The sequence below is a fragment of the Eleutherodactylus coqui genome, chromosome 10, assembly GCF_035609145.1.
Source record: "Eleutherodactylus coqui strain aEleCoq1 chromosome 10, aEleCoq1.hap1, whole genome shotgun sequence".
Taxonomy (NCBI): Eukaryota; Metazoa; Chordata; class Amphibia; order Anura; family Eleutherodactylidae; genus Eleutherodactylus; species Eleutherodactylus coqui.
In genome coordinates, this window is record NC_089846.1 from 137,135,209 (window position 1) to 137,159,490 (window position 24,282).

At 45.5% G+C, this 24,282-nt stretch overlaps 1 long non-coding RNA gene across 1 annotated transcript in view; it reads right to left on the bottom strand.

Annotated features, from left to right (window-relative positions):
- Window positions 1-352: 352 nt before the first annotated feature.
- Window positions 353-24,282, bottom strand: part of LOC136580959 (uncharacterized) — a 75,321-nt gene continuing 51,391 nt past the window's right edge. Inside the window, exons 3-4 of the long non-coding RNA XR_010787035.1 lie at window positions 9,469-9,515; window positions 353-386 (exon numbers count right to left, since the gene is read on the bottom strand). This is a non-coding gene — a long non-coding RNA (uncharacterized lncRNA). The remainder of the gene's footprint in view (window positions 387-9,468; window positions 9,516-24,282) is intronic.

Consider the following 24,282-nt stretch of genomic DNA (forward strand, 5'->3'; position numbering starts at 1 on the left):
TTCAACCCCTCAGGGGTCTTTGTCAAGAATTGTGCTTGTGTGAGATATGAGGGCGATGGTGCGGTAATTGGAACATTCTTGAGCATCACCTTTTTTTGGAAGTGTGATGAAGACAGATCTTGTCCAGTCTTTGGGCCACAGTTTGGAGCTCCAGATCTTTTGACATGGGTCGGTTAAGATCTTGACCGAAACTGGCTTGAGCAGTTCGGTTAGTATGTGACCAACACCCGGAGCTTTCCTGTTTGGTAGCTGTTTCAGGCTCCATGTGACTTCTTCCTCCATAATGCCCGGTTCTGGTTCTACTTGATGTATGTGATCCAATGGGTTGTCTGTCTGATTGCCTGCATACAGCCCTGCTGTATATTCCCACCACCTCGCTACCTGTCCTGTAGAGATATGTAACATTTTCCAATTTGAACTATTTCAGTGAATGATGTGAGCGGCACTTCTATTCCCATATGAAGATATACGAAATGTGATCAGCAAAGATGGATTTATTCCTTCTCACATTTTTCTCCATACTCTTCAGAGAAGAATCAGGTCAGACGTTTGCCTCAAGCAGAAGCCCATTGAGAACAACAAATTCATATCAAAGGAGAAAATTAAATGTGCAAAATTCCTTGTATAAAAAAACCTTTTTTCAGTTATTTTAAACATGAAGATGGCCCAGTTCTCTGCGAGATTATATTGTATGTAACCCCATATGCATTATGAATGCAGAATGGGGAAAAGGAATTCCAGAATGTTCTCTAGTGTCAGTGATTCAGTGAGGAAGCTCCACGGGATCATTAATATTATAACCCTTATAAAGCCGAAAACAATTTGTCATCATAGTTAACTACTTTATATGTGGACATCCTGTAATAGCCAATGCTTCGAGTGACCGTCCCCCTTCTCTAGGGGTTGGAAGCTGTATTTTCAAATCCTCTGAAAAACCATAAAGTTTAAGACTATGGACACATGTAAATCAATTATTTGCATCTTATCTATTTTGTGGTAGAAGAAATGTTTTTGGACTTGGTCTTCGTTAAAGTTTGTATGTATTCCAATAGATTGCACGCTGCTTGGTGACACTCGGTGCCAATTCGGTCAGACAGGTTCTCTGACAGCCCCAACACCTCCCGTCTGTCAGGACAGTGTCCGGGATATGGGGTCCCTGAGATATCCCGCAACCCCTGTCCCTGCCTACTTGCCCCCCTGGGCTACCCCCCAGGGCGACAACTGGGCGACGGTCCCTACCCTCACTAGGGAAGCGGGACACGGGAGACAAACAGACACTGAGACAAGCAACGGTAGAGTGGTCAGACAATCCGGGTAGGCAACAAGAGGGTACGCAGTACGGAGGGGTCAGGCAAAAACGTGGTCAAGTCCAAAAGCAGGTGTCAGAAAAGCCGAGGTCACAAGAGCAGTCAGGATAAACGCGGGTGCAGCTGGAGAACCAAACTAACACTGGCAAGGCCTGAGAGGAAAACACACCTATTTAAATGCTGTCAGCGCTCCCGCCCCAGAAGCTGATTGGGGCGGGGAGCCTGACAGCAGCAGGGCTAATCAGGGCGGTGCTGGGGGCACGCCCCCAGTCTCACTGCACAGACCGTTACCAGGGAAGCCAGCCTGGTAGTCAAGCGACTAGAAGCACCAGCTGCCTCCCTAGCAACCCGGCGGCGACCAGTCTTACAGCGGCCCGGGGAGATCACAAGAACCGGGGTACCTCTGCGCCGTGCTCCTGTACCCCGGGTGGCCGGACCGGTGGTGCGGGCCCGGCGGCCCCGAGAGTTGCCGGTTCTGACAGTACCCCCCCTTCTACGGGGGGACACCGGACCCCCATGGCCAGGTGCGGGCTTAAGCGGGAAAGCCCTGTGGAATGCCTGGACTAGGCGTGGCGCATGCACGTCCCTGGCAGGGACCCACGTCCTATCCTCAGGGCCAAATCCTCTCCAGTGGACCAGGTACTGCAGCCCACCTCTAACCCGTCGGGCATCCACAAGCCTTTCTACTTCATACTCCAGTTCCCCCTGTACCAGAGAGGGAGGAGGCGGGTTCTGGGTGGGGAGAACTGGAGTCACATACTTCTTAAGCAAGTTCTTGTGAAAAACCTTGTGGACCTTCCAGGGGTCAGGAAGTGCCAACTTATATGACACCGGGTTGATAACCTGAGAAACCGTAAATGGGCCAATGAACCGAGGAGCAAGTTTCAGGGAGGGAACCTTAAGTCTCAGATTCTTAGATGATAATAAAACCTGCTCCCCGACCACAAAAGGTGCAGAGATAGTACGTCTTTTATTTGCGTATTTACGCAGTTTCTCTTGGGAACCCTGAAGGTTCTTACGAACCTGGGCCCAAACTGTGCACAGTTCTTCGGCGGATATGTCGGCGGCCGGATTGTTCGAGACCAAAGGAGTAGAAAGCGAGAACCGGGGATGGAACCCATAGTTACAAAAAAAAGGTGACAGTTGGGTCGACGAGTTACCATGGTTGTTAATAGCAAATTCGGCGAGAGGTAAGTAGTTGGCCCACTGATGCTGGTTATCAGAGACAAACAGTCGCAGATACTGGATAAGTTCTTGGTTCATCCGTTCCGTTTGTCCGTTACTCTCGGGATGGAAAGCGGAGGAAAAGGACAAATTAACGTTTAGATTTTTACAGAAGGCTCGCCAGAAGCGAGCGACGAACTGAACCCCTCTATCAGACACAATATCCTCGGGGATCCCATGTAACCGAACAATCTCCTTGATGAACATCTCAGACAAAAGTTTGGCGTTAGGCAACTTGCCAAGTGGAACAAAATGAGACATTTTGGAGAAACGGTCAACTATTACCCAAATGACCGTATTCCCCAGCGAGGATGGCAGATCAGTAATAAAATCCATGGACAAATGGGACCATGGCCTGGACGGAATGGGCAAGGGCAGAAGAGGCCCCTCAGGACGTCTCCTGAGGTTCTTCCCCCTTGCGCAAACCGGGCACGCGGACACAAATACCCGTACATCCTTGGCCATGTGCGGCCACCAATAGAGTCTGGCCGCTAACTCCAGAGTACCCCTGATACCGGGGTGTCCAGCTAGGACTGAAGCATGTGTCTCCTCTAACACTTTCAATCTCAGTGACAACGGGACAAATAATTTGCCTTCCGGAAGGGCTTCAGGAGCAGATTGTTGAGCGGCGTGAATGAGAGGTGAAAGGTCGGAGGAGACAGCAGCGAGGACCACCCCAGGGGAGAGAATGCTCTCAGGCTCCGGCTCGGAAGGTTCCGGAGAACCAAAACTCCTAGACAGGGCATCAGCCTTGACATTCTTAGAACCAGGTCTATAGGTAACAACAAAATTGAACCGAGAGAAAAACAAGGCCCAGCGGGCTTGCCGAGCATTTAACCTCTTAGCGGAATCTAGATAAGTGAGGTTTTTATGGTCAGTGAGTACCGTAATCTGGTGATGGGCTCCTTCCAAAAAATGCCTCCACTCTTCGAAAGCCCACTTAATCGCCAGCAATTCCCGGTTGCCTATATCATAGTTCCGTTCGGTGGACGAAAACTTCCTAGAAAAATAGGCACACGGTCTAAGGTTGGTGAGAGTGGAGGGACCTTGGGACAGTACCGCTCCCACACCAAACTCAGAGGCATCTACCTCCACCACAAAAGGACTGGACAGATCCGGTTGTACTAGGACAGGTGCAGACGAGAACGCCGCCTTTAGGGTATTGAAGGCCCTCAGAGCCTCAGAAGACCAGGTCCTCACATCTGCCCCCTTTCTGGTGAGGTCCGTTAGAGGTTTAGCCACCACGGAGAAGTCTTTAATGAATTTGCGATAGTAGTTGGCGAAGCCGAGGAAGCGTTGAAGGGCTTTCAACGACCCTGGCTGGGCCCACTCCGTGATGGCCTTCACCTTTTCAGGATCCATCTGGAAGTCGCATGGCGTGATGATATACCCCAAAAATGATATCTTTTGTACCCCGAAAACACATTTCTCGAGTTTAGCAAACAGCTTGTTATGTCTGAGTCGAGCTAGCACAGTCTGAACGTGAGTATGGTGACTCGGCAAGTCGGAGGAAAAAATCAAAATGTCGTCTAGATATACAACCACGAACACCCCCATGATATCCTGAAACACTGAGTTCATGTACCCCTGAAAAATGGCGGGGGCGTTACACAATCCAAAAGGCATAACTAGGTATTCAAAATGCCCGAGGGGCGTATTGAAGGCGGTTTTCCACTCATCCCCCTCCCGAATGCGGATGAGGTTGTATGCTCCCCTGAGATCAAGTTTAGAAAACCATCGGGCACCAGCGACCTGGTTGAGGAGGTCAGGAATGAGTGGAAGAGCATACTGGTTTCGGACTGTGATTTTATTTAGCTCTCTATAGTCAATACAGGGCCGGAGACCCCCATCCTTCTTCTCAACGAAGAAAAACCCGGCACCCACCGGGGATTCTGAGGGCCGGATGTGCCCCTTGGCCAGGCTGTCCTGGATGTAGTCCCTCATGGATTCTCTCTCTGGAACCGTAACGTTATAAATGCGGCCCTTAGGAAGTTTGGCCCCAGGAATCAAGTCTATTTTACAGTCCCATTCCCTATGAGGGGGCAGAGCTTCAGATAATTGTTTGGAGAACACGTCAGAAAACTCGGAGAGGTATTCTGGTAGGGGGCTCCCCTCGCAGGTGGAGATTCCCACCTTCACCGCACAAAGGTGGTTGGCACAGCGGGGACCCCACTTTACCAGTTCCAACGTGTCCCAATTTACTACCGGGTTGTGCTCCCGGAGCCAGGGGAGGCCTAGGACGACGTCCACAGACAAATCTCTCATCACTAGAAAGGTGCAGGTTTCCACGTGTAAGGCTCCTATAGTAAACCTTACTTCAGGGGTCACCAGATTAACCACCCCTGCTTGCAAAGGAGTGGAGTCCACTCCTGAAACCAGAATCGGAGTTTCTAAACGTAACAAAACCCCGGACAGTTGAGCAACGAAATTAAAGTTAACGAAATTAGCCGCAGCCCCCGAATCAACAAAGGCTTGCCCAGTACGGTGGAAAGCATGAAATTCTAGGGTGCAAGGCACTAACATTTTGGACAACACAGGGAGTACCTTGGCTCCTAGACAGTCCCCCCGATAACTGCCTAGGAGCGGGAGTTCTTCCTGCCGAGGCTTCTTAGCGCAGGTAGCAATGCGGTGACCCGGCTCCCCACAGTAGAAGCAGAGGTTCTTCTTCAGGCGGTGTTCCCGTCGTTGCTCGGGGTTCACGGCTCCCAGCTCCATGGCCTCGGTGGTGGGAGGGTAAAAGGTCGGGTCAGTCGAAGAAGTAGACGTGGGGAGTGGGGTGGTCCGAGCGGCGTGTCTGGCCCTCAAACGTCGGTCGGCTCGAATAGCCAGCGACATGGCTTGCTCCAGGGTTTTAGGCTCTGGGTGGGCCACAAGTAGGTCCTTGAGACCCTCAGACAGACCGGTCAAAAATAAGTCTTTTAGGGCGGCATCGTTCCACCGGGATTCCGTACAATGTTGACGGAATTGGGAACAGTAGTCCTCCGCCATCTTACAACCCTGGCGCAGGGCCAGAAGTTTGGAGACTGCGTAGCCCGCCCGGTCGGGTTCGTCATAAATTTGACCCAGGGCGAAAAAAAAGGCGTCAAGGGATAGTCGGGCTGGGGAGCCAGCTGGTAGCGAGAAAGCCCAATTCTGGGGCTCTCCCCTCAGGCGGGTAATTACGATTCCCACTTTCTGGTATTCAGTACCAGAGGAGTGGGGGCGGAGATCAAAGTAGAGCTTGCAGCTCTCTCTAAATGCAAAAAACTGATCTCTCTCTCCGGAGAAGCAATCCGGAAGCGTGGCTCGAGGTTCTGACATCGTTCCTGGAGCGGACGAGGGCTGCATGGGGCCTGCAGCTGCCACTTGTTCCCGTGGCTGCAAGCGGGCTGTTAGGTCCTGGGCAAGGGTCGTAAGGACCTGGACCTGGTTCGCTACAGCCGCCACGGCCTCCATCGAGGGGCTCAAAGTTGCCGGGCGGATGCAAGGGTCTGACCTTAGTTCGGCCAGTGTTACTGTCAGGACAGTGTCCGGGATATGGGGTCCCTGAGATATCCCGCAACCCCTGTCCCTGCCTACTTGCCCCCCTGGGCTACCCCCCAGGGCGACAACTGGGCGACGGTCCCTACCCTCACTAGGGAAGCGGGACACGGGAGACAAACAGACACTGAGACAAGCAACGGTAGAGTGGTCAGACAATCCGGGTAGGCAACAAGAGGGTACGCAGTACGGAGGGGTCAGGCAAAAACGTGGTCAAGTCCAAAAGCAGGTGTCAGAAAAGCCGAGGTCACAAGAGCAGTCAGGATAAACGCGGGTGCAGCTGGAGAACCAAACTAACACTGGCAAGGCCTGAGAGGAAAACACACCTATTTAAATGCTGTCAGCGCTCCCGCCCCAGAAGCTGATTGGGGCGGGGAGCCTGACAGCAGCAGGGCTAATCAGGGCGGTGCTGGGGGCACGCCCCCAGTCTCACTGCACAGACCGTTACCAGGGAAGCCAGCCTGGTAGTCAAGCGACTAGAAGCACCAGCTGCCTCCCTAGCAACCCGGCGGCGACCAGTCTTACAGCGGCCCGGGGAGATCACAAGAACCGGGGTACCTCTGCGCCGTGCTCCTGTACCCCGGGTGGCCGGACCGGTGGTGCGGGCCCGGCGGCCCCGAGAGTTGCCGGTTCTGACACCGTCTTCTTCTGGACAATCATTTAGGTTGACTTTTGAAATCAATGGTTTTGTTTCCTCCTGTTATGTAGCCATGATTATCACGGCCGTATAACGGGACTAAAACACGCCCATGTGAAGAAGCCCTGCCGACATGTTTTTAGTCACTTGCGGACAGATTATTTTTTTGCAGACTTGTTCGAAAAAGAGTATAACCTAAATTGTAGCAAAATTTTGGCCCAATTTTTGGAGTAAACCAAGCCAACTAACATGAAGTCTAAACTCAGACTAGGCAGTCTTAAAAGGCAACAGATTCATCACTCAGCAGCGCTGCTGTGATGGGTCCGGCACATTTTAAGACTCTCTTTTAGAAAATATTAGTAAATAAGCCCCAGTGATTTTAAGAAAACTAAAAAACAACAAGGGCAGTAAAAACCCGATGACAGATTCCCTTTAACAGAAGTTAGTCAACAAGTTGTATGTACCCCATAGGGCCGCTCTCACATATGCTTTCACAAAATGCCGCATCCGAAATCGCACTGTTTTACCGCAATTTCAAGCTGCATTTTTTAATGCATTGTACAGCGTTTTTTTAATGAACCCGATCATTGTGATGGGTGATGAGGTTGAAAATTCCTAAAATGCACGAAAATAGAGCACACAGCGCTCGAAAATTGTGCCCTTAGAAATGCGCCGTTCGAGTGCTAGTCTGTGAAGCTCCATTGAAATCAATGGAGGCTTTGTACCGCAATTAGCACAGAACTTTTATTTTTCTATTGCCAGAGCTCTAGAAGGCCTTGTTTTTTTTGCAGGAAGAACTCTAGTCTTCATTTATATATTTTTTTGGAACATGTAAAACTTTGATCGCTTTTTATTCCATTTTTTCTAGGGGCAAGATTAATGAAATCTGTAATTCTGGCATGTTTTTTATTTTTATTTTTCACTGCATTCTCTGAGCAGTATGAGTCTGAGCGCCATAGCCTAATATAGCTGGCAGACCCAGAAGCTATATTCAAGCCTCCGGGTGCCACAGAGACCCATCAGGACCTCCTGATCACATTGAGGGGGGTCCGATGGTGACAGAGGGAGCCCCCTCCCTCCGACAGCCCTTTACATGCTGCGGTCGCACAAACCGTGGCATGTAAAGGGTTAAACAGCAGTAATCACTGGCAGAACCGGAGGCTATATTCAAGCCTCCGGGTACCACAGAGACCCATCAGGACCCCCTAATCACATAGCGGGGGGTCCAATGGTGACAGCCCGTTACATGCTGCGGTCTGTGCGACCACGGCATGTAATGGGTTAAACAGCGGAGATCTGAGGTTTTCTCTATTCTCCGCTGTAAGAGCTGGTAACCGGCTATCATCTGACAGCCAATCACCAGCTCTTCCTGCCACAGAAACCATCGACCGGCTTCTGACAAGCCAATGGTCTCCATAGCAACGTGTAAACAGCGCAGGAGTTCAAAAGAAGAAGCGGGAAGTTGCCAGCAGATCAGTTATATCTTCCTGCTTCTTTTTTTAAAGTCCTGAGCTGGTTCTCTGTGGGACTGTGCAGGCGGTGTGGCATTGTGTTCTGCACAGTCCCATAGTGAAACATTGCCTGGAAATATTTCAGGCTATATCACTATGGGCAGTGGAGCTAGTCCCAGAAAATTTCCGAGCGTGCCACTGAAAGAGTTAATGGAAAATTGCATAGTGGGCCAGTGACTATGGGCATCTTCAGTCATCCTGATTTAAATGGCTCTAAAACCTAATGATGTCCTGGTATGTGCTTTCCCCAGCGGGTTTGCGCAACGTATTGCATTTCCTGCTGCGTATGGCGTGTGCATTTGCGCACCTCCCATAAACTTCTATGAGAACTCTTGTGTGCAAATTCGCAGGAAAATAGAGCAGATCATATTGTTTTTGCATGCGCACAGAATGCGCAGAAAAAAACACAAATTTGATCAAACCCATTGACATCAACATTCTGACGAGCGTATTCGCAAATATGCATGTCTCAGTGCAATGTATTTGTGCAGTGAATGAGGTTGATTTGCGTGCGTGTTTGCACATAGCACTATACTTTTTTGCACACACAGATCATGTTCATATGTCACCCTGATTTAAAAGGCTATGTAGCCTAATGAGGTCCAATTATGTTCTCTTACCCCGTAGTTTTGTGCAGTGCACACCTTCTATAGACTTCTCTGGGGGCCCTTGTTGTACAAATACGTAGGAAAATATAGCAAGTCCTCTTTTTTCAACAGGTTTATTAATATGAATGAACCCATTTACATCAATCGGTTCTGTACTCATGCGCAATTCGCGGTACAAATACGTCCGTCTGAAGCTGCCCTTACCTTGCAGTGCTGGGGGCTTGAGTTCAAATTTAACCAAAGGCAACATCTAAATGGAGTTTGTATATTCTCCTCGCGTTTGTGCGAGTTTCCTCCCACATGGCAAAAAATGCTGATATGTTAGTTGGCTTGACAAAAAAAGGCCAAGTGTACATAATGTATGTTTTGTGACTGATGCAGAAAAGAAATATTTCGCTTCTATAATTTATTACCTTACTAAGGTTTAGAAAACTCAAAGTGCAAATTTCAACTATGCCTCTGATGTAATGTGGTATTAAAAGGATCAGGTGACGCTGTGATCTTCCACAGCTATTCGAGCTGCAATGTCAGATAATTGAAGAACAGGCAAATCATTTATTTACAATGTATTGACGCACATGTATTATTCTTGATGGTAATGTTGTCAGTGACGGTGACAAATTCTCTAATGCATATCTACAATTGAAGGCTCTAATCCATACCTTCTTCTCTACTCTGTCCAGACCACCATGATGACTTCTCCTGATCCCTGCAAAACAAATAAATTCATACTCCTTCAAACTCCTGATCAGACCCCTTAATAAATTCAGCAATTAGGTAACCCTTCAGACCTTTTTTTTTCATAAGTGAACAACAATTTTGATAACCTCTGGGTATTGTAGCCAAACCCATTCCATTTATTAATTCAGTTGCCTGCGTTTGAAGCTGCTCAAGCTTTAATATGTTCTTCTTGCGTACCAGTGCCCAAAACTGTCCACAATATGTGGTCTAACCAGTGACTTGTAAAGAGGAAAGACAATGTTCTCATCATGTGCCCCTATACCTCTTTGGATGCACCCCATGGTCCTATTTGCCTTGGCAGCAGCTGCCTGACACTGGTTGCTCCAGTTATGTTTACAATTAACTACAATCCCCAAGTCCTTTTCCATGTTAGTGTTTCTCAGTGATTTCCCATTTAGTGTATAATGGTGACATGTATTCCCCTGCCCATGTGCATAACTTTACATTTATCAGGGTTCAGTCAGACAAGCGGTTTTTCCTGCATGTATGGCCACCTGCAGACGGCCGGGTCGGATGTCGCTGCGAGAATTCTCGCAGCGGAATGCAGACCCATGCCCCTGCACAGCCCTCTGGCTCACCCACTCCTGGCATCTTCCATCTCTGCTATGCACCGGCTGCCGGCCAGCTGGCACATGCGCAGAGTGGAGCTGGCCCGTCACTACTGACGTTTCTGTGTGGGCCTCTGCGAGACCCACACAGAAATAGAACATGTGCGTTTTGCACACAGGCCCGTGTTTTCACAATGACAAATCTAATGCAATCCTATGGCTGCGGGCACGGGCGGAAATTCTGCGGGAAATCCCACTGCAGAATTTCCACCCGTGTGCAGGGGGACTAAAGGGGCGGAAAAAAATGGCTTCATTAGAACCAATGTTTTCAAATGAAAGTGGTCACATGTCTGTTTTTTACAAGCAAATAAAATTTGCACTTGTAAAAAATAGGACCGTGTTTTGCTATTCGCACAAAAACGTGGTTTTCGTGCAAATCGATGCCACTTTGACAGTAGGAATTCCTACTGTCAAATCTCTTAAATAAACCATAGATGCTGGAAAAAAATAAAATAAATAATACATCACCTAGAAGCGGTGTCCAGGGCTCTGCTGCATCTTCTCCCCGGGTCCCCAGCACTGTTCTTCATTTTCTTCTGGCCGGGGATTGAAAAATCCCCACCTCTTGGAAGCGCTGCCTCTGATTGGCTGAGCGCTTTACCCAATCACAGCCAGAATGTTCAGTGATGAGGGGCCTCCCCACGGGGATGAAGGAATTCCCTGCCACAGCTGTGACAGAGGAGCACGATCTTCTCCCTATGTTTTCAATGGGGCTGGTGCTGTTGTGACAGCATCCAGGGGCTTCACATCCAAGGAATCCCCTGCCGTGGCTGTGACAGCGATCCTGTCCCACTGCTTTCAATGAGGCCGCACTAGATGTGCGAATTAAGGATCATGTGACCGCACAATAAGTGCGAATAAAAAATGCATCTGCATTTCGGTCACTCGTTTTCTATACATGCATTACGTGTTTCATTTTCATGAACCTATACGTCCGTGAGAAAAACGCTCGTCTGACTGAGCTCTCAGTGTTAAACCTCATTTTTAAATTTTCTGTCCAAGCTCCCAACTTATTCACATCCATTTGCAAGCGCAATCTGTCCGCTCCTAACATAGTAACATACCATGTAAGGCTGAAAAAGACATATGTCCATCCAGTTTAGCCTGTTACCCCCCAATGTTGATCCAGGGGAAGGCAAAAAGACCTGATAAGGTAGAAGCCAAGTTTCCTCATTTAGGGGGGGAAAAATCCTTCCCGACTCCAATCTGGTATTCTGAAAAAATCCCTGAAGTTATTAATGATTATAACATATAATATTGTAACGCTCAAGAATGACATCCAGGCCCCTCTTGAACTCTTTTATTGAATTTGCAACCAGGTCCTCAGGCAGAGAGTTCCATAGTCTCACTGCTCTTACAGTAAAGAACCCCCTTCTATGTCAGTGTATAAACCTTCTTTTCTCTAGACCTAGAGGGTGTCCCTTGTTACTGTAGTTCAAGTCCTTTAAAAATAAAAGAACTACAAGGTATTGGCTCCCTTCCACTCTACTACTGACTGCAGCATTGTTCTGTTGTTTCACCTTTTCCCCAATTTTTGTACACTTACAGCAGCATTATCACCCTATCCAGAGTTTCTCCCAGTGGCAGCAGCTTGGAATCTCTTCCTACCCCTCTATGACTGGCAGCACAATTATCCCCCAAACCCCATTTCCCCATTAAAGTGACAGCAACATACTTCTCATTCCTACCCATCTAAGGACGTATGTTCATGCATATTTCTTGCGTACTTCCCTGATTCTGAGTGTGTATGCATTTTTTGTGAGGGTATGACTGCATATGTAACCGCGTTTCTATATGCGCATGAAAAAAAATGCAGGCTGGGAAATAAGCATATACAGTGATTAATGAGCATTATGCTAGGCAACAAGCATTTCACATGCAAGGCTAAAACAAAGGTAAACATTTAATCTCCCCCCACTAGAGATGAGCGAGCACTCGTTACTCGAGTCGAACTTTCGGTGATGCTCGAGAGTTCGTTTCGAGTAACGAACCCCATTGAAGTCAATGGGCGACTCGAGCATTTTTGTATATCGCCGATGCTTGCTAAGGTTTTCATTTGTGAAAATCTGGGCAATTCAAGAAAGTGATGGGAACGACACAGCAACGGATAGGGCAGGCGAGGGGCTACATGTTGGGCTGCATCTTAAGTTCCCAGGTCCCACTATTAAGCCACAATAGCGGCAAGAGTGGGCCCCCCCCTCCCGCACTGTCAGCATAAAGATCGTTCTCCTCTGCCACAGCTGTGACGATGTTAGCCCATTGAATTCAATGGAGCCGGCAATACAGCTGGCTCCATTGAAAGCAATGGGCTGCCGGCGATCGCGAGATGAATTGTCGGGAAGGGCTTAAATATATAAGCCCTTCCCTGCAATTCATCCAGAAATGTGTAAATATTAAAAAAATATATATACTCACCTTGTCCCGGCAGAACGATGTTAGCCCATTGAATTCAACTGCAATTCATCCAGAAATGTGTAAAAATAAAACATATATATATACTCACCTGGTCCCGGCAGACGGGTCATCTGATTGGTCCCGCTGAGCCAATCAGAGGCAGCAGTCACACACCCATTCATAAATTCATGAATGTGTGTGTGAGTGGAATCTGCCTCTGATTGGTCAGGCTGTGACCAATTAGAGGCAGCTCATTCAGCAGGCGGGGATTTTAAATCCCCGGCTGCTGAATACTACTCACAGCTGTTCAGAGCAGTTCAGGAGGACTGCCGCTGGCCGCGCTGAACTCCGTCTGCCGGGACTAGGTGAGTATATATATATATTTTTTTTTACACATTTCTGGATGAATTGCAGGGAAGGGCTTATATATTTAACCCCTTCCCGACAATTCATCCCGCGATCGCCGGCAGCCCATTGCTTTTAATGGAGCTGGCTGTATTGCCGACTCCATTGAATTCAATGGGCTAACATCGTTCTGCCGGGACAAGGTGAGTATATATATATATTTTTTTTTACACATTTCTGGATGAATTGCAGGGAAGGGCTTATATATTTAAGCCCTTCCCGACAATTCATCCCGCGCTCGCCGGCAGGCCATTGCTTTCAATGGAGCCGGCTGTATTGCCGGCTCCATTGAATTCAATGGTCAGTGCTCGTTTAATCGAGACGAGTACCGCGTGGTGCTCGTCTCGAGTAACGAGCATCCCGAGCACCCTAATACTCGAACGAGCATCAAGCTCGGACGAGTATGCTCGCTCATCTCTACCCCCCACCAATGCAAAAAAAAATCTGTCTTTAAAATGACATATTTGCAAAAATATGAAATTTTACTTTTTTCTCCTCTAAATTGCATTAGCTCCTGAAAGAAAAACTGTGGAGTAAAATACTCATAACATCCCTTAGTAAATACGTTAAGGGGTATATATTTTTTAAATGGGGTCATTTGTGGAGGTATCTATCATTCTGACACATGTGAGGCTTTGCCATTTCAGCTTGGTGTAGGAAAACAAAATGTTCCTCAAACTTTTAATAACTAATGTTAAATTTGTACATCTCCTAAATGGTTAAAAAAACTAAAGTTTTTCAAATGTGCTTCCAGAATAAAGTAAACAGATGGAAATATATATTTCAACTAAATTTGTACAGTATGTTTCTACATATTTGACATATTGCAGTTGAAAATGTGATAAAAGTAAAAATGTTTCCTAAATTTTCCCAATTTTGGTGCTATATATATATATATATATATATATATATATATATATATCGGTCTATTTTTATCACCTAAATGAAGTACAATATGTAGCGAAAAAATAATGTCAGAATTACTGGGATATGCAAAACCTTTACTGAGTTATTCTATGTTACAGTGACACATGTCAGATATCTAAAGTTTGGCTCCGTCACTAAGGCACAAACAGGCTTGGTCACACAAAACTAATATACTGTGTTATGCTTGAGAGTTCATAACTTAGGCAGGAGAGAATGAACGTGTCATGCTCTGCCTCTTATGGCCCATTTAGGCGCAACGATTATCGCTCAAATGTCGTTCAAAAGACATCTTTTAAGCGATAATTAATCATTATGTTCACTTACACAACAAGATGATGCATCACAGAAGGGGAAATTAAAAATTAAAAACAATCACAGAAAAATGGCCGTTACTTACTGAGTAAGGAGTGCATATAGATGCATCCTCTCACCATGCAGGTTGCTGACTACCAAATTGCCTTGCATTTATTATCTATCATTCACATGCAGTGTGGCATTAAGACTCCAGGGGGAGCCCAGGGTGGCAGTACCAATGTGGTTCACTGATGGAAATGCAGGGCAACCCGCCGAATTATCATGGCGTCATTATTAGGTTGCTGGTCTGCATGGTGAACTACATATATCAGAATGGTCTGGCACCCTGTATCCACTATGTGTGGGAATTTACACCAAGCATCCACCCCCCTCATTATCAAGAGGCAGTGTGAGTGGATGTCTTATCAATGTCCTGCACAGGTGTTATTTGCTCCTCCATTTGGTAGTCAGCAACCTGCATGGTGAGAGGACACAACAAGATGATCACTCAAAGTTCGCTCAAATGTTCATTTTGCATAAGTGTGTGAATGAAGGCTCATGTTATATGCAGAAGACAAGCAGGACTGCTATCTTCTGCATACAGTTGTTGTCTTCTCGGAGCGCTCAGCTGGTATCGGAGCGGGGTATGCAGAACACAGCTGGAGCGCTGTCTTCTGCATACAGCTGTTCTCTTCTTGGAGAGCTCTGTGCTCCGTGAACACAGCAGACGTATGCAGAAGACAGCGCTCCAGCTGTGTTCTGCATACTTCTGCTGTGTTCACGGAGCACAGAGCTGGTAAACAGCTAAGTGCTCCGAGTGGGGTATACAGAAGACAGCTGTAGTGTTGTCTTCTTCATACTCTGGCTGTGTTCTCCAGCATTATACCAGCTGAAACAATAGTATCAGCGGTATCCTGCGGAGAACTTAGCATGTGGTCCTGATAAGACTCGTCGTTCTCTTTCAGCTTGCGGAAAAACAACAATGAATGACTCGTTAACGAAAACTGCACAATGTCCAACGATTCTCGCTCAAAAGACATTTTTGGGCGAGAATCACTGGGTCTAAATGGGCCTTTAGGCCCGGTACTAGGCATATTGCAATTTATCAGCTTTGCCTGGCATGTATCTTTGATTTTGTTACAATGTCACATTAGATGCTTCTTAAAGGGATTATCCAGTTGTAAACTACTAATGAGCTATTCTTAGGATAGGCCATTAATAGTACATAATACTACTACTAGTAATCTTTATTTATATAGCGCCAACATATTCTGCAGCACTTACAAGACAGGGAGAACAGAAACAAAACCACGGTTACATATAGTAATCAATTGATGGAGACAGTATGAGCTTACATACTACAGATAATGGGGTGATACCGAAGGTAAAGGGGCTGAAGTTGTACAAGGTATGGCGAGGTGGAGAGTGTGGGATGCTATACACATAGACAATGGTCAAATTGCGCCGTATAGTGGCTGAATTGGTGGGACTACAGGGGGCGGTTGATTGTGGCTAGCATGGGTTGCAGTCAATAGGACAGAGACTATATTATCAGGGGAAGTAAAGAGGGGTTTGGTTTAGGAGATATAGTATGCCTCTTTGAAGTGGTGCGTTTTTAGAGCACGGCTAAAAGTTGTGTGAGTCAGGGATTGCCCGGAGATTTTTCGGTAGAGCGTTCCAAAGGACAGTGTGAACTTTGCCTGCAGTACCAAGCCTGGCCACTGCAGTGGAAACGGAGCTGCCTGCTTCCTGCCGAAATGAGCTTAGTTAATGAACACACTGGCCTAGCAAACAGCTGATCGGCGGCGATCCCAGGGAGCAGACCCCCACAGATCTAGTATTTTTGGCCTATCCTTCCAATAAGCCACCAAAAGTTGACAAGAGGACTACTCCTTTAAAAAGGTAAATACAATAAAGTAAGTGCAACTTTTACATATTATGTATGTTAATAACCTATTTTAAGGGTCTTTTATTGCCACATACAGTGCAGCGTTCTATTTTTACAAGCTGAATTTTACATTCAATTTAAGGAAAAAATAGATAAGTAAATTGTATATTGCTATATATATGTATATGAAAGCTCACAGGCAATAGATATGGCCTTCCTCGTTACAACAGGAAGGATGCTTAAGTGTTATTAGGCTCCTTATCCCATTAGATATAATCAAAGGTAATTAGGTTATGGCTGGCTGAGCCCCTGTCTCACCCTGTGATTGGAAGCACTTGGCTGGAGTATAATCAGACAGAAGAGAAAGTTCATTAGATTGTAGAAAGTCAGCAATGGCTATGCTGGCAGTGACTCATAGTCCTGAAAGTCTATCTTTACTACTTTAAAGGACACTCAATTTTAATCTATTCTCTTGTGATAAAAGCTAAATGTCTCTTCTGCATGGGGAAATGACACCAAGAAAATATATACTATATACTGGATCTAAATGAGCGACTGGCAACACTGAGATCCAATGACAACATGGAAAGGACTTTGCTGCTCACTGAGCAGGCACTCACTGGGGCAGAGGCGGGGAGGATGGTAGTTTGGAAGAGCAGGGGGAGCAGGCAGCTAGCTGGGTGACAGTTAGAAGGGGTAGAGTGAAGAGAACCAGGGAGGCTAGTCCTGAACTGGCACACCCCAACAAGTTTGCAAAGTTGGCAGATGAGGGGGGTGCCATCACAGAGCCAGAAGCACTGCAGCATGACATACCCTCTTAACACCAGGGAGATGACTGCTTCAGTAAGAAGGGGAGTGCAGAGCAGGCTAGGCAGGTCCTAGTGGTATTATAAGGGGACAAACAGGGCAATCTGCCACAAAGACCATAATCGTCGAACAGTGTGTTGTCTTCCTGGCGCTTGTGTCGCGGATCAGGTTGACAGATTACTGGGAGGAGCTGGTGAGGATCCAGTGGTCATGGTGCACATTGGTACCAATGAACTAATTAGAGGTCAATGGAGGGCCCTCAAAAACGATTTCAGGGACCTAGATCCAAGCTTAGGGTGAGGACCTCCAAGGTAGTTTCTCTCGGAAATACTACCTGCACCACAAGCTACACTAGAAAGGTAGCAGGATTCTAGGGAGGTAAACAAGTGGCTCCGGAGTTGGTGTAAAAAGGAGGGGTTTGGGTTCCTGGAGAACTGGGCAGACTTTGCTGTTGGCTACAGGCTCTACCGTAGGGATGGACTGCATCTCAATGGGGAGGGTGCAGCTGTGCTGGGGGAGAAGATGCCTAGAAGACTGAAGGAGTGTTTAAACTAGGGATCCGGGTGATGGCACCAAGAGAAATAGGGGGTAGATAGTGTAGACAGCGACTTGGGACCAAGTAATGGGAGTGGGGGGTCGAGCAGGAGGTGGGGGTAGTACAGTTAGAACTGGAAATATAGCTAGTAGGACCGATAGGTGAGCTCGAAGTGAGAATGTCTGAAGAAAATAACGATATAGTGGGAATAACAGAAACATGGCTTGATGATAAGTCCGATCTGGCGGTGAATTTACAGGATTACAATCTCTTCAGAAGAGACCGCGACAACCAGAAAGGAGGAGGGGTGTGTCTATATGTTAAATCGTACTTAATGTGGAAGCTACAAGAAGACATAGGTGTAGGAGATGAACATGTGGAATCTCTGTTGGTAGAAATTCAGGTAGCAAAGAATAACAAAATCCTGATAGGGGGTTTCTATAGGCCACTAAGAGCAACAGAAGAAACTGAAAACTTCTTATTAAGGCAAATATAAGAGGTGTCAAACCGCAATGAAGTAATTATTATGAGGGACTTTAATTATCCGGATATAATATGGAAAGACGAAACCTGCAAATCTCACAAGGGTGATGAGTTCTTGAGAACAATTAAAGACAACTGCCTTTCCCAACTTGTGTGGGAGCCAACTAGAGCGAGAGCCACTCTGGACTTAGTATTAACTAACAAGCCAAAACAAATAATGGGGGTGCAGGTTGAGGGACACTTGGGAAATAGTGACCACAATATAATTAAGTTTTAACTGTTATTCAATAGGAATCCCTATTTGGGAGTGACAAAAAAACTAAACTTTAGTAAAGCAAAATTTTATCAGCTCAGATTTACTCTTGAGAACATAAATTGGGACAACTTCCTCAAAAATAACTTCCCTATCTTCAAAAAAAGGGAAGAATGTTAATCCAGGAAACTACAGGCCTGTGAGCCTGACTTCTATACTGGGAAAGATCTTTGAACAAATTATTAAACAGGGTGTATGGAAGTACTTGCATGAAAATGGAGTAATTAACCAGAGCCAGCATGGGTTTGTAACAAACAAGTCATGTCAGACTAAGCTAATTTCCTTCTATGATAGTATCCCTGACTGGGTTGATCAGGGAAATGCGGTGGATATAGTTTTTCTTGACCTTAATAAAGCATTTGACAAAGTATCTCATACCACACTTATTGAAAAAATGACCAAATATGGGATTGACAAGGCAACTGTAAGGTGAATTCACAACTGTCTGAGTGATCGTACTCAAAGAGTGGTCATAAATGGCTGCACATCCAAGTGGAAGAATGTTTCAAGTGGGGTACCACAAGGCTCTGTCCTGGGCCCAGTGGTGTTCAACATTTTTATAAATGATCTGGAGGAGGGAATTGATGGGAAACTGATCAAATTTGCTGATGACACAAAGCTAGGAGGGATAGCTAACACTAGGGAAGAGAGAGAGAGTATTCAGAAAGATCTAGAAAAGCTTGGACAGTGGTTGGCAACTAACAGAATGGTATTTAACAAGGAGAAATGCAAAGTCCTACATCTGGACAAGAAAAATTAAGAAAGCACATACAGAATGGGAGGAATTAAGCTAAGCAGCAGCACATGTGAAAAAGACTTGGGTATACTAATAGATCATAGACTGAACATGAGTCTACAATGTGATGCAGCAGCCAAAAAGGCAAACACAATTCTGGGATGTATTAAGAGAAGCATAGAGTCTAGATCATATGAGGTCATTATCCCCCTCTACTATTCCTTAGTCAGACCTCATCTGGAATACTGTGTCCAGTTAGGGGCACCCCACTTTAAAAAAGATATAGACAAACTGGAGCAAGTTCCGAGAAGAGTTACCAAGATGGTGAGTGGTCTGCAAATCATGTCCTATGAGGAACGGTTAAAGGATCTGGGAATGTTTAGCTTGCAAAAAAGAAGGCTGAGAGGAGACTTAATAGCGGTCTACAAATATCTGAAGGGTTGTCACAGTGCAGAGGGATCAGCCCTATTCTCATTTGCACAAGGAAAGACTAGAAGCAATGGGATGAAACTGAAAGGGAGGAGACACAGATTAGATATTAGATAGTGAGGGGGATCAATGAGTGGAACAGGTTACCACGGGAGGTGGTGAGTTCTCCTTCAATGGAAGTGTTCAAACAAAGGCTGGACAAATATTTGTCTGGGATTAGAGATGAGCGAATGTACTCGTTTAGGGCGATTTCGCAATCGAGCACCACTTTTTTTCGAGTAACTGACTACTCGGGCGAAAAGATTTGGGGGGCGCCGGGGGGCGGCGTGGTGGAGCGGGGGGTAGCAGTGGGGAACAGGGGGGAGCTCTCTCTCCCCCCCCCCACTCCCCTCTGCAACCCCCCGCTCACTCCCGGCGCCCCCCGAATCTTTTCGCCCGAGTAGTCAGTTACTCGAAAAAAGCGGTGCTCGATTGCGAACTCACCCTAAACGAGTACATTCGCTCATCTCTATCTGGGATGATTTAGTAAATCCTGCACTGAGCAGGGGGTTGGACCCGATGATCCTGGAGGTCTCTTCCAACTCTACCATTCTATGATTCTATGATTCTATGCACAGATGACAAATGGGAGAAGTTTAAAATCATCCTAATTACCTCATGTGAGCAGTTCCTACCCTTTAAAAATAAAAGAACTACAAGTAGAAGGAAACCAATGTGGCTTGACAAGACTGTAAGGGGGACAAAAAGCCATAAAAAAAAAAAGCATTTAAATTACTAAGACAAGAAGGTAGCGATGGAGATAGTGAGATGGAAAAAGACCTGGGGGTACTAGTGGATTGTAGATTTAACTGGAGCAACCAGTGTCAGTCATCTGCTGCGGAGGAAAATAGGGTCTTGGGGTGCATTAAAAGATCTACAAGGGCGAGGGATGAGAACATTATCCTCCCACTATATAAGGCATTTGTCAAGCCTCACATAGAATACTGTGTACAAGGGATGAGGTGGGTAATGTAGTCAGATGAAAAGCCAGAAGTCGATATCAGGAGGTCTTGTCACAGTAGCAGAGGAACAGGCAGAAGGGGAGCTGATCAGTCAATGCTGTGTAGCAGAATAATCGCACACTGGTACGGTGACAAGGTCAGGTACCTCTAGTACCTCACAGCTAGAGGCACTAAGGAAAACCACAAAGAAACCCCATCATACCCTACACAAGTCGGACCATCTAAAAACCATATTCCTGGACCCTCCACTTCTATGTTACAGGCAACCTCCAAATTTGAGAAACTTTATAATCAAGAGTGTATTGCCTCCGATACACAAAAAGGAACTTATCCTTGTAATGTAAGGAGCTGCAAGACCTGCTGACATGTACTGACCATGGACAGGATACAAATTCCCAACATACAGCAGGACTATTAGATCCCGGGGACATTCACATGTTCCACGTCCAATGTTGTGTACCTGATCCTGTGCAGTAAACGTCCTGTTGGGGGTCTTTATGTTGGGGAAACAGGACAAAAAGGAGGATGAGGTCTCATCATCACACAATTAAACAGAGAAAGACAGAATTACCTGAGGTAGAGCACTTTTCTAGTCACGGACACGACATAGAGGATATGAAAGTTATGATACTGAAAGGCAATTTCAAGTCACAAAGCCATAGAAAAATTTGGAAATATAAATTTATAACAACTTTTGACACTTTCAATAGAGGGATAAATTCTTCACAAGGATTCATGTGTTAATGAGAAGTATGAGAAATCTACAGCACAGACAACACTGCTGGCCTGGTGACCCCCCAACACTAATTCAGGGACCATAAAACCTTCACTCCCTTATCATTGGCTATTTAAAGATGTTTCTATTTCTGTTGTAGATTATTCACATCCATGTCTGTGCCTTGTAATAAGTATGTGTGTATAAATATGCATGCCTCTTCAAGTCTATTTCATTTAAACCTGAAGCAGAACCCTGTGTTGGTTTGAAAGCTTGCATTAACATCACATATTTTTGTTAGCCATTAAAAGGTATCATATCTACAAGATTACATGGTTTCTCTTGCTGGGAACAATCACACTTTTGCAAAAGCACCATCTGTTGAGTGAAGCCATTTGTAAATATGGAGTTGCAATGCTTTTCGTACATTAGAACTGACTGAAGTGTCAGAACATGAACATATCGTGAAATAGTTACATTTTATGTAAGTGTTCTCTTATCAAGCAAAAGAAAAATTGGAACCCATTATTATGTGCAAGTACACAGTTCAGTATTAGGACAGAAAAACTGATATTCACATTCTCCTCAATTCTAACAGCTGTTAGTCTAAGAATTACTGGGAAATTCCAGGGATGTAATCTCACCTCCCGAGGGGGAGTGTAAGGGGTGGATAGAGAGTAAAAGTAGGAAGAGGAATAAATGATATCCTTCCCTCAGCAGACATCTGCACTGCCAAGGGACAGTTTGAGGATGAAGAGCTAGAAAGTTTGTGATTCTAAATAAATGTGATTATCTTATATTGTACTGGGGATTCACCCACTTAGAATAAATTGATGTCTATGTCCATCAGCAACACAGATGGTGCACACTGTCAAAATATAGCTTAATAGTTCTATAACCACTAATAATCAATGCACAGGCCAAAGAGTATGTTGAGTTTAGTACTAAAATTAGATAGATAGATAGAATAGAAAAACTTAGATCATATGGCGTATTTTGGTATAGCTTTTTTTCATAATAACCAATTTTATTTGAGAACATACTTGTCATTAACCAAGCTTTGAAAGCCTTTATTTAATGGGCAAAGCACCAGTGAAACCGACACTTCATACATAATCTTCTTAAGGCTTTATTCACACAAGCATTTTTATGCCCGACCATCTGAGGCATTGAACCCCAATGCATTTGTTCACATGGGCGAATTTGCAGCACATAAAAACGTTGCACTCTAAAAAATTGAACATATGGGACCAAAATCAGCGGGCACTCTTACGCACAGCTGAAAACGATAGTTCTTGATCTATGTTTCGACTGATATATGCTGGTGGCTCCAAAAGACTCCTATGGGAGCTGGGGAAAAAAAGAGGGCTTTACAGGTGCATTTGAAGTCATTCCAAGGATTTATGCCGAGCGAGGGATTTCCGGGCTGCCGCGTATTATTTTGCTAATACGTCGTCACCAGCCATGTGAATGGATGAGACAACACTAATTAAGCTCGAGACTTGATTGCGGAAAAGCGTCCATTCATGCGAATTAACGTCGCGTATGAGCGAATGTAAAGACGCATACGCTCATGTGACGGAGCCCTAATTGAAACACTATTTGTCAGTTAGCTCTCAGAGAAGTCGTTAACACAGAGGTTCACTTAATTTTTCTCCCAGCCATGTGGATGATTACTCAGTCTGCTCAATAAGATATGAAAGGTACATATGTCTGTGTGTTACTAGTTTAGTTACTTTGTGTCTGTTTGTCTATAATTGGGACTTTGATAACAATCAGACAATTAGACCATACTTTATTTGTAATAAATGAAAAAATCTAGGTGATTGCAAAAATGTTCACTTACTTTGGGGGTTTGATCATTTTGTCTCCCCAAAACAATGCAATAACATTGATCAAAAAAGTCAAATGTGCCCCAAAATGGAATCAGTGAAAACTACAACTTGTCACAGCAAAAACAAGCTGCCATATATTTGTCGATGAAAAAATTTAAAAATGATGGGTCTTTAGTGTGAAAAAGTGGAAAATCTAAAAAATTATATAACTTTTGTATAGTTGTAATCATTCCGACCCGCAGAGACCCCCCAAAAACCCTCTCCTCTAAAAAAAAAACAATACAAACGGTACATGACATGTAGCCCAAAATGGTACCAATAAACTACAGCTTGCCACGCAAAAATAAGTCTTCATAGGACTATGTCAAAGGAAAAACAAAAAGTTGTACAAGCCTATAGGAGAGCACATGCACGGGACTCTAAAAAAAGCAGGATTTTCATGGCGCCCGCCTACTTTAGTGGTGACACACTGGATTGTGGGAGCCGGTGACTATAAAAACATCACCTGGCTCCCTGTCACATTCCCTAACGGCACCATAACTTAGCTTCTGGTACTGAGGGGATATGACAGGTTCCCTTTAAAGGGTTAAAGAGAATGTGTGGAAACACCCGTATACAATGACAATGCTTTGGCAGACAGTGATCCAATATTGCATTGAGGGTGCGGGGCAAGAGGTAAACCTGTAAGGCTGTTGCCAACATGACGGCCATTTTGAATGCCTCTATCTTAGATTTAACTCAATTTTTCCCATGGGAAAGGTGTGGGATATATCAAATTGCCAGAGAATTTCACCAGAAAACAATGGTGTGCCTCACTTTAACTGGGACCAGCAGGAGTAGTCTTTATGGATTTCCTAGCAAAGGGTACCATGATTACTATGGCGTACTATGCTTCACTACTGCGGCAAACTGAGGGAGGCCATCAAAACCAAGAGACGTGGCCTGCTCACCAAAGGTGTCCGCCTTCTGCAAGACAAATCCCCAGTTCACAACTCCCATGTTGCCCAGATGGAAGCACGCTGCTGTGGGTATGAAATTCTACCGCATCCCCCTTATTCACCCGACCTCGCACCATCGGACTTCCACCTCTTTCCAGCAATTAAGTCATTTTTTAATGAAGAGACTCTGATCTCCGAAGTCACAACGTGGCTTTTGGAGCAACCTGTCGACTTCTACAAGCGGGGTGTCATAAAGAGATGGGAGCCATTTGTGTCCCTAGGTGGCACCTATGTAGAGAAGGACTAATAACTGTGCCAACTTTCATTGCTCTCAGACCACAGGAAATGGGTCAGGGGAAATATTTAATGAACACCCCTCTTATTTCCAAGAACTTCTGAAAATCTTATAAGAAGCAAGAAAATGTTC